Below are 15,879 nucleotides of genomic sequence, written 5' to 3' on the forward strand. Positions count from 1 at the left end.
TCAGTTAGTTTTAGAGAACCAAGTTTCTGCAGAAAAATGTCTGGAAAAGTAAAGGTTTATCTATACTTTTTGCTTCAATAAAATGTCTAGAAAAGTACAGAGGGAAAGGAAATGGTTAGACAGGTGAATAAAAAAACTGAACTCAGAAAAACTGACAAGTGGAAGACAAATTCCCATGGCCTAATTGAGGTCATTGAGCTGTAGACTTTTGTCATCAATATCAATTTTCAGAAACACCTCAAGAGAAAAATCGGTAGGAGGTTTTTCATTACACTCAGGAAGATATAAATTGTTGGCAGCATCTATTGCCAATGGGTTAATATGAGCATTCCTTCATCTACTGTATACTGTAAACTAGAAATATGAAGCAAATTTAGAAGATCTGAAACAGTAATAAAGGCGAGAGTTTTCATGATAGAAAGATACAGCATATTCACACACAAAGACAAAACACGGTGTAATGGAATTGTGATTATAAGGTCACTCTATGCAATGCCAACAATTTAATTATTGATAGAAAGTGAAACGGGAGCTAAATGATTTTATTCTCTGGAACTCAAGCAGAAACATTTATCTTCCATGGTCAGAATTCTTTATAGCAAACATAGACCATGTCCTAGAGCAGCCAGGTTGGCAGAGGCAGCACATATTCCTTCATATATCATATTGCTGACTGTCAGTAACTCATTCCTCTGTATAATAAAAGGTTTCAGACTACCTACTTACTGCACTTTTTATGTAAAGATCACCCACTCTCGGTCCATACACCTAAAACCGTACTGCTAGCTGAATAGGATAATAGCTTACTCTATCTTTCTAGTCATCACCTATTGGTATATTGATGCACATAGGGCAAAAACCTATTTAAGCCTCTCTGACTGCAGCTTTGGTGTGCCTTTTATTACTAAAATGCCTAATTTTGTTATTGAGACACTAAAGCTGGCAAGCTGACCAGAACAGGGGCTGTACAATATAGTTCACCTGGGGGGAAAATAGTTTTTCCTCATACAGATGCAGTTGCTCATCAACTGCTATAAAGGGGAAACAACCGGGAAGGCTAGGGAATCTAGAGAATAGACCGAACCAGTGTTGGCAAGAGCTTTCATTTTTTAAATAGCCAGCAGCAAGAGAAAGTTGGGGGTTGGTGGCATCTGTAATATCACTTTAGGTCTGGTTTAATTTTTGCAGTTCACTGCCTTAGTGTATAATATTACGGTAAGGATAGAAGATACATATTTTAAACAGATGTATAACAATATTAGGGTGCAAAAGTGTGGGCTTAGTGAATTTATTTAAGCGGAATTGTTCAATCCCTGGTCTGAATGAGTCATCTTGCATTTGAACAGCTAATCCATGTCAATAACTATAGCCATGGGATAGATTTAAGAATAATGTACTTTATCTTCCCACAGCACTGAAAAGGGCATAACTTGGAGCTAAAATGTTTGTCAATTATTTTAGTGGTGTTCACTCTGAGAGGTCAGAAAGTTGTGACTGGTAAATAATATTTAAAGATCATGCTAAGCATAACGAATGTAGATAACTTCCTCTATGTTATGCCACCTATATATCTTCTTAAGTAATCCTTTAGGCCTTATACAAGAGTCTGAAATTAACTTGAAAGCTCTGTAATTTAAATGGGTTATACATGAACTGACAATGTCCTATACATATTTATATAAATGTGGACACATTGTTATAATCTATTTGATTTAGGACAAATTGAATGAAGAGTAGAAGACTAAACAGAGATGTAGTGATGCAGATGGAAAGGTAATCACTAAGTAGATCACAGTAGATTGGGAAGTGCCATTGCTGATTATCATTTGGCAAACTTTGTGGTGTCAAGAGGATGCTTTATTTTATTAGTAAAAATATGAGAAAAAAAGACATATTGCCCATGGCACACATCAGAATTTTTGCTTGCCATAAAATGTAAGGTGAGTGTGAACCGCATACATATGGGGCTCCCCCCTCAAAATATCAACCTTCTTTTGCAGCAGCTACACCTGTACAATTCTTTATTGAGAATCACTTTCACAGCACAAAACAAACAAGTCATAGTAGATTCCCTCACACTCCTGTGTACATGGTGTTTTATTTATTAACCATATCCAGTCAATGACAGTTGTGTAATAATAACCCATAACAACCAATCTGATTTCATATTTTGGAAGTTTGTACTGTCACAATAAGATGATTTTTAATGGGGCAATGTATATTTCTAAATATCTAATAACTAATAACATTTTGTTTGCCCCAGTGTATGAAAGAATAGTATTTCATGTAGTAATAATAATAATCATAAAAATAATTAACAAAATTTACCAAAATTCTGTGTATTTATAAAGGTGGGAATCCTAATGCCAATTAAAATGTATGTACAGCCAAACCTTTTTACCTTTTTTTTCTAAATAGAGTGGGTAACAGCAACAGAGATAGAAACTAAAAGGCTTTTTTTTAGGTAGAGTACAGAGTACAATGCTAGAAGCACCATCATTTTTTTCTTTTTGTTTGTGTCCCTTTACAGATTTTTCCTCAATTAGTCTCTGGTGGTAACCCAAATCTCTTGCAGGGTGCACTGGATCCTGAGGCCACAGATGCCTGACTTTTTTGTTACATTTTTGGTGGTGCTGCAGTGCTTATGACACAAGTACGGGAGCCACCACCCTTGCCATCTGTCAGAGTTCAGATACAGGCAGCAGCAGTTCAAAGGCCAGGAATGCTCTCTTGGCTTCTCCTCGCCTCATGTCACATGACCAAGCCAAGGGGAGGATTTTTCTTCTCTCTGAACTGCTGCTGTATCTGAGGTCTTGCCAGTGGGTTTCAGGATGAGTGGCAGTGAGATCTGTACTGGTGGGAGATCTGTACTGGGGAAGAAAGGGGATCTGTACTAGGGGAGTGGGCATGCAATGGGGGGAATTTTAGCCTGGGGAGTGGGGTCATTTTTGGTTGTACTCTGGCTATTGACTTATGGATTATGTACCCCTGCACTCTGTGGATTACACTCTCCTGACCCATGCACTCTGCACGCTACACACTCCTAAGCCCTGCATTCTGTGCATTTCACATTGTGTATTCCTTAGCCCTGAACTATATACACTATGTTGTACATTTTATACTCCTGTCGATTGCACTCTGTATGCTGGGCTGTATATGACAAACTCCTGACCCCCTGCACTCTTTACACTATGTTGTACAACAGTAGCGATTGCTAAACGTCACTGACTGTTAAAGTTATTCAAGGTAGGCTGTGTGCAGAAAAGCAGATGTAATATAAGAATTTTATTTTTTAAATAATTGTGGTGAGGTTTGTATATGTCTGTTATATGCCCACTTATGGCACAGTAATTAAAGCATATTTTACTAGCAACATGAGGCGAGTGCAGCATTATTCGAGCATAGGAGCAGCTTCAGTCTATATCTCTCCTCTGCTAACTCCTCCTCCCTCCGTGCATACCTCCTCCTCCCTCTGCAATTAATTAGCAGTGGAGGAGAGGGTACAAGTGCAATTTTTGCCATGCTGGGGTGCATTGGCAGCCCAATCAAAAGAGTGGGTTGCCTTAGCGCAATGTGCTTTAGCATGTGTTAACACACAGTGGAAGTTTGAACCCAGCTTAAGAGATTGCTTACAAGAGAAAATAATAAAATAATAGACTGGGGACTTTCTCAGTGTATTCAGTGTAAAGTAGCAGATATTTTACAGGGATACATGTATAATACATTTATGTATAGACAGTATTATGTTGTAATATCTCTAATTTTGAAGAATTGTATAAGTATGTTTATTTAAAATAATAATAAAAATATATTAAACAAAAAATATTTAGTTTAAAATGAGAAGGGTCTGAATTTATACAACGGTGCACTGGGTGAGCAACTGTTATGCACTCCAGGACTAATTTATTCTTTCTGTTTCCTCTTTTTTTTGTTTTTTTCTCCTACACAATTACAAGTGACAACCAACACCCCCACAAGGTAATGCTGCCATGGCAACTCAGTGCTGCCATGGTAAAAATTGAGTAGCAGCCTAATGGCACAAGAAGTTTAATTGGTACAAGAGGCAAAGCTTAAAGCTGAACTCCAGGCAGATATAAAAGACTCCAAAGAATGTAACACTATATTTATTAATAAATCCTTAACTGTATTTTTTAAAAGCAAGTAGCGTTAGAATCTGAATTTGACTTGGTTTCAGGTTCTTGCAATCCCCTATATGCAAAATTTAGACTGTAAGAGGGAGAAGTAGCACAGGGAGCCATTCAGTTGTGCCACACTGCTGACTGGCATATGGAGCATACTGATAGGAAGAGAAAGAGTGACAAAGACGTAAGCTTATCAGTGGGCTGCTTCTCCTTTCACTGTTTAGTCAAAGGCAGGGGGGGGGACAAAACATGTAAGTGTTTTTAACTGCAGATGAGAAAAATCAGGCTGCCCATCCTGCCAGGCAGGGCTGTGCTTTGTGGCAGGGTTGTGTAACCCTCAAGTTTACCTACGGCCGACTGCCCATGACCACTTCCTAAAGGGCATGGTGCCCGACTGCCTCAACTGACCCTGAATTTGGTGGTTCCACATCGCCTTTTTTGTAATGATCCTAACCAGGTTTTGTTGCTGGCTCTGCAACCACACAGGTTGATGGAGTAACAATCATCAATTGGTTCAATTGGTCCATCTTAAAAAGATGTCTATACAAAATTGCAGCACGTGGATATATTTAAGTTACAAAAACAATATTCTTTAGTTCCATATCAAGATTGCTGAATTATTTTGCTTTATAATGTGTATGAGCTGAAAGCAGCCTTCCCAAATACTGATGAATCCCTGTTACCTAGAAAAAGGCTAAGAGGAAGAGCAAATGTTTTGCCTGTATTACTTTCTGCTACCGTGTACTTTGTCATTTGCAAAAAGAAGGAATCTGTCTGCCTATTTTTTGGTATAACAGCTGCACTTCCAAAATAGACACATCTGTGTTTTTGTACCGAAAGTATCCAGAAAACACAAGAGAGAAAAAAATAAAGGGAAAACAGAAGAGACATTCCCCAAAGGTATCTTCATTATTCTGAAACTCTGCATAGTTTAGCAAATCCTTAATTAGTGTAATACTATTTTAGCATCCCAAGCCTCAGACTAAGCTGGTAATGTCACTGACAAATTAAATGAATAAACAGTCAGCGCACAAAAAAGTGTATTATGCATTCTGTTTTATCCAATAAGCTCTGCTAATGTCCCACAATGATACCTTTAAGTAGTTTATACATATGGCGCTGGCAGTGTGCACATGCCTTAGGGAAGTGGCATCCTGAACTTTCCTCATTAAATCCACTAACTGCTAAATAGCAATGCACATTGTACATAAAGGCTATATCTAAGTAGTGCACATTTTGTAATTAAAGAGGCACTCCATTAGTACAAAAAAATTCTGAGATAACTGCGCTTTTTTGAAGCCAGTCAGTGTCCTCCTGTGTGACAAAGCCAGGTCATATCTCACCATTGCCACCAATATATGACAAATGACAGGTTAAATTTCACCATCCTGCTACCAATATGTGACTTTAGGCAGCCAATATGCAGCCTCACCCTGCTGAGAGATTGTCCATCTCGTGGGGCAACAATCTAAGGCCAGCAGACTGAAAATGATTGTCACTGGGGTGAATGCAGTTGGGCTACAGTTGCAGTTGAATGTGAGTTGGAATCAACAATGGTTATTCATTAAAAAAGGTACCATCAACCCTGCTAACAAGCGTTTGCAGTAGGAGCTTTGGTTCTAGCTTTAGTGGTTCTATGACTGGCACATACCCAGATAGCAAGCAATTGAGCTGCAAGTTTGAAAATGACTTGCTAAACTATTGCAGACTTGCCAAGCGTCACAATTTTGTTGCACAATTACAGCAAGTCTGCATTGCAAGTCTCCAGACCAGCGAGCTTGCAGAGCTCTTGCTAAGACCTGCAGGACTCTTGCTGTAGACTTGCCAAGCAAATTTGCTACAAATTCAAAAAGTGTCAACTAGAACTTGTGCTGCGAGTGTTCTGCAAGTTTACAACTTGCCAGGAATATGTGCAGCAAGTTAACAAAATTACAATTTCACCCTGCCACACGTTTGTAGCAAGTTATCCTTGCTATCTGGGTATGTGGGGTACTATATCAACACTAGTCCCATCAAACCAGGAGGGCCTCCTAGATTATTGATATAGTGGTATCTAGCCAACACAGAGCACTCTAACCAGGGCCATGATGGAAGCAGCTATCCCAGGTGCAGGGTTTTCTTGCATAATGGGGAAGATCAGGCAAGGGAAGGGCAGGCAGCAGCAAATGGAGGTAGGAAATCCTATGGCCAGGGCAAAAGGCAACCCTCGAAGTGCTAGCTATCAATTAGTTGTTGCAGATAGATCATGGTTCCTAAAAGGATTCTTGGATGTACAGATCTGTGCATACAGGAAGGTTACATAAGAAGATGTACCCTGGCTTTGCAATTTAAAGAACTCAAACATAGTTTGTTAAAGTTGATGTAAACCCAAACACTAAAATGTCATATAAGCTTTTTTTAATTTAAATTGCTAGCTTTCATGAAAATAACATCTGGTCACTTTGTGTTATGGGTTGGCAATGCTTTGCTCTATTTTGAGCACACAGCTATCCCAGGAGGTAGAGTGGAGGTGCGGCGGTGGTGTCACCCACTCCTCCTGGAAGAGTCAGAGGTAAGGTTTTTTTTAGCAATCTCTATATCCTTAAATAACCTTACAGGCAATTTGATTTTGGGAGGTGGGGACCTTTATTTTCATGGAAGGTCTGCTTTAAAAAAAAAAAAAGGCCTGTAAAAAAAAACAGTTGCAGTCACTAACAATTAGAAAATATGCCATGTGAAAAAAACACATGCAGTCTGTTATCACTGTAGTGCATGTGGACAGGGACAAACTGTAAAGAAGCTGCTGAAGCAGAATTTTAGCCTCATTAAAATGTAACAAAGTGTTAAAAAAGTCCAACCCACCCCAAATTTTCCAACATACACAGCATTTAGCTACATACATTAAATTCAGCAAGTAGTTTACATCTACTTTAACAGATCTACCAGTGCCTACAAACCCTAGATTAATTTCTAAATATGCAGATGTTTCAGAGAATTCATTGACAGATGCCCCACGGTACTTATAGACATAAGACAGTGGTCAAAAGATCTGACCACTACAAAACATTTTTGTGATCAGCTGTATCAGGTGATTGATCTTATGTCTGTGGGTACCTTGCATACATTGTAATATTAAAGCACACACAATCACATTAAACACAAATGCAAAAATTACATAGTGAATGTGTGTTGTTGCTTGCATCCTTTCTACAAAGCACTTGAATATTGCTGTAACATTTATTCCTTCTGGAATACAATGCTATTTAGTTGAAAACATAACAGATTAGGTGATTTGCTGGAGAATTTGCTAGCGTAATGAATTGAAAGCTTTTGTTTGAAAGTCCTCCCTTGGGAGTATGCGACTTGTTGTCTACACAGCTCCCAAAATCAAATAATTTCATCATACCCAGTATGGTATAAAATCAAAGTTTTAGAGTAAAAATCCATCAGTTCCACAGCTTAGTCTTAAGAAGATGCTTTAAATTCAAGCAAACCTGTATTGTATTCAGCAAGTAGCAAGGCTGTCAGGGGAGAGACAGGTGCAGTTAGCTACTCCATATTCTAAAATAAAATGACTTAGTTATGCATGAAGATATCTTGGATTGTTGTCATGTAAAAAGTATTTAAAGTGTGTTTCCACCTTTTGTGGAAAAAATGTTAGAGTCATTACCAGAATATAAATAGATTACCAAACACATGTATTAACCTCTTATGTGTTGCCTTTTTGCTGCTCTCTTTAGGCCTTGTTCACACCAAATGCAGAGCAGATCTGCTCAGGTTTCTGCACACGCAGTGCAGTGGGTTGTGCTGCGTTTTTTTGCCGCGTTTTTGATGCGTTCCGGGCCGTTTTTGGTAAAAAATGAATAAATAAATGTTAGTTTAACATGGGCTTCCAGTGCGTTCCAGGCATTTGCATGCATTTTTGATGCGTTTTTGATGCGTTTGCATACATTCCAGAGCAGTTAAAATAGGGCTTGCTGCAGTTTTTTCACCTGCTCTGGACCTGCTCTGGAAATGCACCCTGCGATGTGAACTGGAGCAAAAAATACCATTGGAATACATTGGATGCAGTTTTGATCCGGTCTGCAACTGCTCTGCTCTGCACCTGCTCCGCGCTTGGTGTGAACAAGGCCTTAAAATTTTGTATTATCTGAACAGCAACTTAAAGGAAATATATTTCCAGGAATCACATATTTTCAGTAATGATTGCAGTGCTTATTTAACCATAATTTTTATATGGCTTTCATGTTTTAAATGCATATTTGTCCATATTTGTGTTATTTATTGCATATAGAGATGTATAGATTTAGTTATAGAGAGAACTATGTTTTTAACTCATTCAAAAATGTAATATTTTAGCTTACCCTCATTAGATATTGTGGCTGCATTATCTTTTTTTTCAGTCTTTTTTTTTTTTTTCCACCCAGTGATCTACCTGTACCCTCCCTATTCTAGGATGACAGTACTCATTCACTGTATCTATGAAGGATCAACATTGTCACTCTAGGGGCTATAGAACACTTCCCCCTTCCCTTTTCCATAAAATGAAGGACGGGTGTTTAGTAGTCCACTAAGAGAGAATTAAGCAGGGCTGACATCATTGTTCTAGATTAGACTGCAGAGTGCACAGGGCAGCACTGGATTTCTGGCATGATCAACAGGATCAGAAGGGAGACAATAAGAATGTATTTTTAGACTTTACATATATTTTAAGAAGTGCAATGTTTTCAATGAGTTGGCTAATTTGGAAACATGCACTGTGTGAAAGAACAGTAAAACACAACCAATGTGTAGCCCTATTAAGCAGGAGGCAGAGCCTAAATATGAAATTAGTTATAATGGCTGTGTAATTGCATGTGTAATTACAAACTAAATATAGAAAGGTTTTCAATATATACAGCATTATTTACATCAAGTTAATCTTGTTCACACATAGTTCTAATTTTTTTTTTCAAATAAACTATATATTTGATTTAAAGAATACATGTTACAAAAGAAATATAAGGTGTTCTATTACTCCTTCTTATGAGGACTGAGAACAAGACAGAAGAAAGTCTAAGAAAAGTTAGAATTCTTTATCTCTATGCTCTTTCTGGGTCGATGGTTCAGAGTGTGTTGGAGAAAAAGCATCAGCATGACAGGCAACTAATATTTTCGGACAAAAAGGTCAGCACTGGCAATCTCTGAAATGTCTTTCAGGACAGTTGTACTCTGCATTGGAAAACAGATCTGCATCTGTGCTGGACATATGCACTTCAGTAAAAGAAACATAAGTGACTTGCTACAATAATTCATAGTCACAGCAGAAAACAATTAAACAATAAGGCAGGGATCCCAACCTGAAAAAAGCAATTTCAGGGAGGTGCCCTTCTCATTTCAGGGAGGTGCCCTCTGCCCCCCCCCCCCTGAAATGATGGCAGATAGCACAGGAAGCAATAGCTTCTTTGCTATTTTGCAGGTTTTTGTTAGTATTTTGACAGCTGCTGTCGTCAGAATAAAAAAAAAGAAAAACCAGCTTAGGAATGCATAGCTATTTCAATTTGCAATATCCAATAGCAAGCTGGCTATTTCACCCGCCCTCTGCTGCTGTCAATCAATAGAAGATGACCTGATGGTGAACTTCAGGTCCCCCTCTGCTGACTGACAACAGCAGTGGGCGAGTGCAATAGCTAGTTTGCTATTGGCTATTGCAAAGTAAAATAGCCAATAGGAATCTAGCTATGCATTCTTATGCCATTTTTTAATTTTTTTTCTGACTGACGGCGGCCGGCGGCTCCGATGTCAGAAAAAAAAAACAGAGCAGGGAAAGGTTTACTTTGCTCAATTGAGCAGAGTAAACCTTCCTGGGGAAAAAGTGTTTCTCTCCCGGGCGGCTATCTAATAGCAGGAGACACCTGGAGCGTCCGGGAAAGTTGGGATGTCTGAATAAGGAGACTGTGTAAATACTTTCTTATTTATAGTCCACTAATCTATATTGGACAGATTTAGGAGATATAATAAGATCATGTCATGGCCATGCAGCATTATGGCCTGAGGGTAGTTTAAAGGAGAACTATGGGGTCAGGGGTTTTCCCCATAGTTCTCCTTAGGGTAACGGGAGGACACAAACTAGTGTCCCCCCGTCACCCTAAGCTCAGTATACCGCGAGCTACAGCTCGCGTTATAATGAGACGCCACAGCCGGAGCGGATCCCGACATCGATGTTGAGATCCGCCCAGCTGCGTGAGTGAAAGCTGGCTCTGCCTATCTAGAGGCAGAGCCAGCTGTACCCGCCCCCTCCCCCATCCGTTCCGCCAGTCAGCGCTGGCTGATCGGAGCGGGGAATCCAGCCCCTCCCCTGTCAGAGCCGTGACAGGATCGAGAAGTGAGCGAACACCGGCATGTGTTCGCTCACCTCCCGATCTACTGAGCCGACCTGTGACAGTCTCATTGCCACAGGTCGGCTAGAACTATGAGGTGAGTGAAAAGTACTCACCTCATAGTTCTCCTTTAAACAAATGCAAACTGTGCTCTTGCTGACTACAGTAAATGTTAAAAGTATTGCATTTCTGCAAATGCCAAGTCATACATACGGTATAATAAACCTTAAAAAGTAATTGTAGTAATCTCAAACACAAAGGATTGTATGGAGATCATTAACACACATATACCTAAGTGTGGTGACTCCTTGAATTCAGTTCTGCTGGATTGTAGCCAGTCTAAGCTGATTTAATAGTTCTATGCTCATTTAGTTTTCCCTAAACTCAGTATTATTGCTTGTCTCTGCCTGCTGATGGGTGTGACCTTGCTATAGAGCAGATTGTCCAATATTGTTTTCAATGAACAGGTGTGTCTCTCTGGCCAATCACTGGGAAGTTCATGGCCAGAGGTGCATGCTGGGGGAGGACATAAATATTTAGGTTCTTTTGAGTGCCTCTTCCCCCTGGGCTTCTGCCTGGGGGAGGATGTGTGTTGTGGAGTGCAATATGGCTAGGTCTGCAGCCAAGGGAAAGGCTTGCAGATGGTCTGGAGTAGAGGCTTAGTGTTGGGGTCTACAGCTGTCATGCCAGTGAAGAAGGTAGCTGTTTCTGGAAAGGAGCACCAGGGAGGAACTTTGTTTACAGGAGGTTCCGGAGAAGCTGCAATTTTGCTTGAACTTTGCAGGGAGTCTGGTGTCTCGCCCGGGAAGTTTTGTGTTATGTCTGCTAACCAGCTAAAGTTCTGCTGTATACAGTGTCGCTGAAATTGGCTTAAAGGCTCTCTGCACTGTGACACTGGGAAGTGGTCAGTGAGTCTGGAGTCTGCACAGTCCTAAGTGTCTGTAGCTGTCAGGATCCAGAGCACCCCCAGGTGGTGCTGGAGCCAGGTCCTGCAGTTCCTGTGCTTGCCTGCGGGTGTCTCCAGCAGCCAGGGACTGTAAGGAACCTGCAGCTCCTGTACTCACCTGCGGGTGTACCCCAGCTGTGACTGATCATCCCATCACCTGGTGCTTCCTGGGAGGGTATTTAGGCCCTCCCTGCAGTCAGGAAGCTGGCTCAGTATTGCGTCGCCTGCACTTGACTGATTCCCATAAACCTGAACCCTGCTTCCTGACTGAACCCTGCTTCCTGAACCCTGCTTCCTGTCTGCAGACCTGTCACCGACCTGGCTTGTTACCCGACCACTCTCTTGGATCCTGTTCCTGTACCGTGCTGCTGCCCTCCTGTTAACGACCCGGCATGTACCTGACCACTCTTCTTTTATCCTGAGGCCTGCCATATATCTGAAGGCCTGTTACCCCTCCTTGTTGCTTCCCCCTGGCTGTAGGTGTGTGTTTGTCGCAACGGTGGGTTTATTACTTCACTGCTAACCTGTGGGGGGTTAAGGGGGTTTGTAGTGTTGTTGATGTGTAGCAAATAAACTCTGTGCATAGAACCCTATCCTGTGCGGGCATAATAATTTGGTCATCCTGCGTGGGTACCTGCATGTGGTGTGAGGACGCCTGTGCATGGTACCCTGACAGTAGCCCTTATCCCTTCCTCCCATGTGAGCTGTTGGAGGAATACAATCTTTGAAAACCCTTAAAGTGATTGGCACCCAACTTTACATTTACATTGCACAACTGGCTAAGGACCTACTCCTGAGGTGAAATGTTAGCCCACCCTGCCTCTGGTGTCCCTCACATGCTTCTAGAGGTCAGGGGGTGCTACACACAATTAAGGTTACTGGTATTACATATTAACATGCAAAGGGAAGGAATACTTGAGATGCAGTAAATCACAACCGAGGGTACTTGTTAAGCATTGGCTTTAAAGCGATATTAAAGTCAAAAAAGGTTTCTAAGCTATTTCAGATGCTGATGAAATCACTTATAATTGATGCAGATCGTTGATTTTTTAAAAGTTTTAGTTTGCTTCAGAATCAGCTGGTGCCCTGAGCCCTGGCCCTGATATTCTGTTTTAGGGTGGCTTTCCATTGCAGGGTTCTATTAAGCCACCCGTGTGTGCTAGCAAACTCTGTGTGTCTCCACAGAAACATAGGCACAGCAAGGCAAGACACTTCCCAGCTCCTCTTTCCTCCCCTTTCCCTTCCCCAAGATCCTAGACGGACAGCTGCTGGAGACTGCTCTCTCCTTTGCGATCTTGTCCTGGACAGGAAGTTCAGGGAAGGAGAGCTGAGAGAGTTGGAGCCAGATGTTCAGAAACATGATGTAAAAAGTTTGAGAGTTTAATACTACTTTAATAAAGGAACGCATGCTTTATATGGAAATTCACTGAAAATGAGAGAAAGAGAACACATTTTAGTGCCTAAATTTGCAGATGAAAGAAGCCTATTTCCCTAGTCCAGATCATTCCTATCATTATATCCATAAAGAAGGACAGCAAACAGCCAAGGCAAAAAAAACACATGTAGGTAATTGTGCAGACAGATGCAGCAAGCGTATTTATAACTAGAGAGCACAGGAAACACATTACAATAAACCTCTTAATTAATTGTGAAAAAAATGTTATTCTGATCCTAGCAGTCTGTCCTTCATCTAGAGCAGGGGTCTTTTTTTTTTTTTTTTAATGAATTTGGTTTTTGCATTTCTCTTATATATTGCAAAACGCTGTGTAGCATACGAAGACCAGTTCACATCAGTTGCAGCCCCAGAGGCATTTACAGTTTATTGCAGGCACACAATCATTCTTATTCATTTTAGGCCCCATTAGACAGAAGCAAGTTAACCCACTATTAGATTTGTTGAAATAAAGCAGAGCACCTAGAGGAAAACTGCAAACCATATTCCTACTCTATGCCCACACTTGCAGGCAGCAGCAGGTTACTATAGCAAAGCTAGGGTGATACATGAAACTAACTACCCCAGTGAGACCTCGGATTCCTAAGAACAACAATGCATCAGAGAAGCTGCTGGCAAATGATCGGTTGACCTACCATTTCCAGTAATGACCTCCCCTGTAACTGGAACCAACAATATACTGACACACTAATAGCGATAAATGGACTTTATTATACACAGCAAAAAGACCATAAAAAGGTGGGTTAAAAAGGCTTATCAGTAGTGAATGCAGTAGTTCAAAGACAGCAGTACAATGCAATACAACAAGACGAATGAAGCTGGCATTCACTCCTCTTTTTGCCATTTATAGGTTTTGCCTGAAAAAACACCCTGGTGAATGAAGAGCAATGCCACAGAAAGTAGCAATACACTGCAAATTGTGCAATAAATACTGGGCAATAAATCTCCTCAATATAAAGTAAGAGGGATAAGACTGACTATGGGGCCTGACTGTAATTTCCTATACCATATGTTACCACTGTCCAGTGCTTAAATCTGTCACAAAATCTGTCAGTGGTGGGGCCCTTTAAACTGTAATGATGGAGTGCTCAGGGAAGGTAAGTGTAATCCACAAAGAGTAAGTGGTAAAGGATGAGATAGTCCCCTTTCAATTGTGCCCAACAGGTGTATGCACAGACTATCACACAGAGAGGCCAAAAGCCGCTGACCACTTTGACATCTGGGATTCTGGTCGCCTTTCCCTGGTGCCCAGCGGGTGCCCCTCAAGTTGGCTGCCTGCTTGGCTATGTCCCTGGAAAGATTTTTCTGGTTTTCCTTGCATTGTAACATGGCTGCCTTTTCCATCCAGGTTTGGTGGTTGGGATTTACCTTCCCGGTGGCCAGTCATTGTCTTTTTTTCCATTGGCTACCTCCCCTGGCAGCCTGTCCATCACAAGCCAAGGGAAGAAAGGGATCCTGTGTTGTGCAGTGATGATTCACTGGGCTTTGCAGGACCCACTATTTAAAGGGGCCAAGAGTACACAGCTTTTGCGTTTTCAGTGAAAATATGTTCTTTTTATATGTGCTTATTTACACATTGTCACAGATGTAATGCACATTGCAATGGATCGCCAAGGTGTGAATGTAATGTTTTTGCACTGCACTACTGGATAGGTTCAGCCCCCTCTCTATTCCTTCTCTCTCCTCCCTATCCCCCTTAATTCCACTAGCTGTTCTCCCTGCAAACACACAGGTCTCTACTTACCTTATCCAATGGCTGTGGCCTCCTGTGATGTCTGCAGCACAGCCTGTAAAAATCTAGTGCTAGGCTGGCTGCGCCTGCACACTAACATCCCACAAACAAATCTGTGATGTTTCTGTAAAGGAACAAGGTGCCATTTAAGTCTATGGGACGTTAGCGTACAGGCAGGCCAGCCAGCCAGGCCAGCCGCATACAGATTTTCACTAGCTGGGCTGCAGACAACACAGGGGGCCGCAACTGTTGAACAAGGTAAGTACGGACCCAAGAGGTGAGACACAGCTAGTGGTATTCAGGGGTGTATGGACAGGGTCAAACATTTATTGTGGGTTAGTGAGTTATCAATTAGTTACATTTTAAATTAAACTTAAAGAAACCTTTAAATTCGGCACAACCAATATTCCCATCCAAAGGTGGAGAATGCCATTGGTTAATGCAAGTGGAATTCGATCTGGTGCAGGCTCATCCTCTGTATAATACTGCAGAGATCATTTTACTAAGCTGGATGTATTATTTTAGATGTGTTTGTTACAAAATTTCACACACTCGTAAAAAAAAAAAAAAAGAAAAGGTTTGGAATTATGTCTCATACACCCTTGGCCACTGGAGAAAGGTGATTTGCACTGCTCCACCCGCTGTCCCTAAATGGGGAATAAACCCTTTGTTTTTTGGATGTGGTGTGGTCCCCACACACCTTACGATAATCGTACGATAATCGTGGGAAATCCCGCGATCGTATGATTATCGTAAGGTGTGTGGAAGCCGTGCGACCTCTACTACTGTAAGGTCGCACGACTTTTAACTTACGGACATGTTCGAAAACCCGCCGAGCATCGTACGATGTTCGGCGGGTTTGTGGCATGTCCGTACGATAAAAGCCGTACGGGCCGGTGTGCGCAAGCGCACACTGCCCGTTCGGCATTGCGGTCATCGGAAGCCGACCCCTCAGGGGGCGTGGCTTGCGATCATCGCAAGTATGATCTGCCTATACAAGATAGGCAGATCGTACGTTTTTTTAAGTACCTTACAACCATCGCAAGACAAAAGTCTTGCGATGGTTGTAAGGTGTGTGACCAGCCTTAGATGTAATGATGTGTGTGAATAACTTCTGTTTTAAGAAGGCAATTTGTGCCACATATTCATTATAAGAGAGCTGCACCACATTGATCTAATTAGCATTTTAGAAAAATGTAAACTATTTATAACAATTACAACTTTTGCAAATATGAATTGCCCTGCACTAAATAATATCATGTGTTCCT

At 41.2% G+C, this 15,879-nt stretch overlaps 1 protein-coding gene across 1 annotated transcript in view; it reads left to right on the forward strand.

The window, feature by feature from the left end:
- Nucleotides 1–15,879, forward strand: part of HTR2C (5-hydroxytryptamine receptor 2C) — a 173,203-nt gene that overhangs the window by 106,793 nt on the left and 50,531 nt on the right. The gene's annotated exons all lie outside the window — the stretch shown is intronic.

The sequence above is a fragment of the Nanorana parkeri genome, unplaced genomic scaffold, assembly GCF_000935625.1.
Source record: "Nanorana parkeri isolate BGI_ZX_2015 unplaced genomic scaffold, ASM93562v1 scaffold248, whole genome shotgun sequence".
Taxonomy (NCBI): Eukaryota; Metazoa; Chordata; class Amphibia; order Anura; family Dicroglossidae; genus Nanorana; species Nanorana parkeri.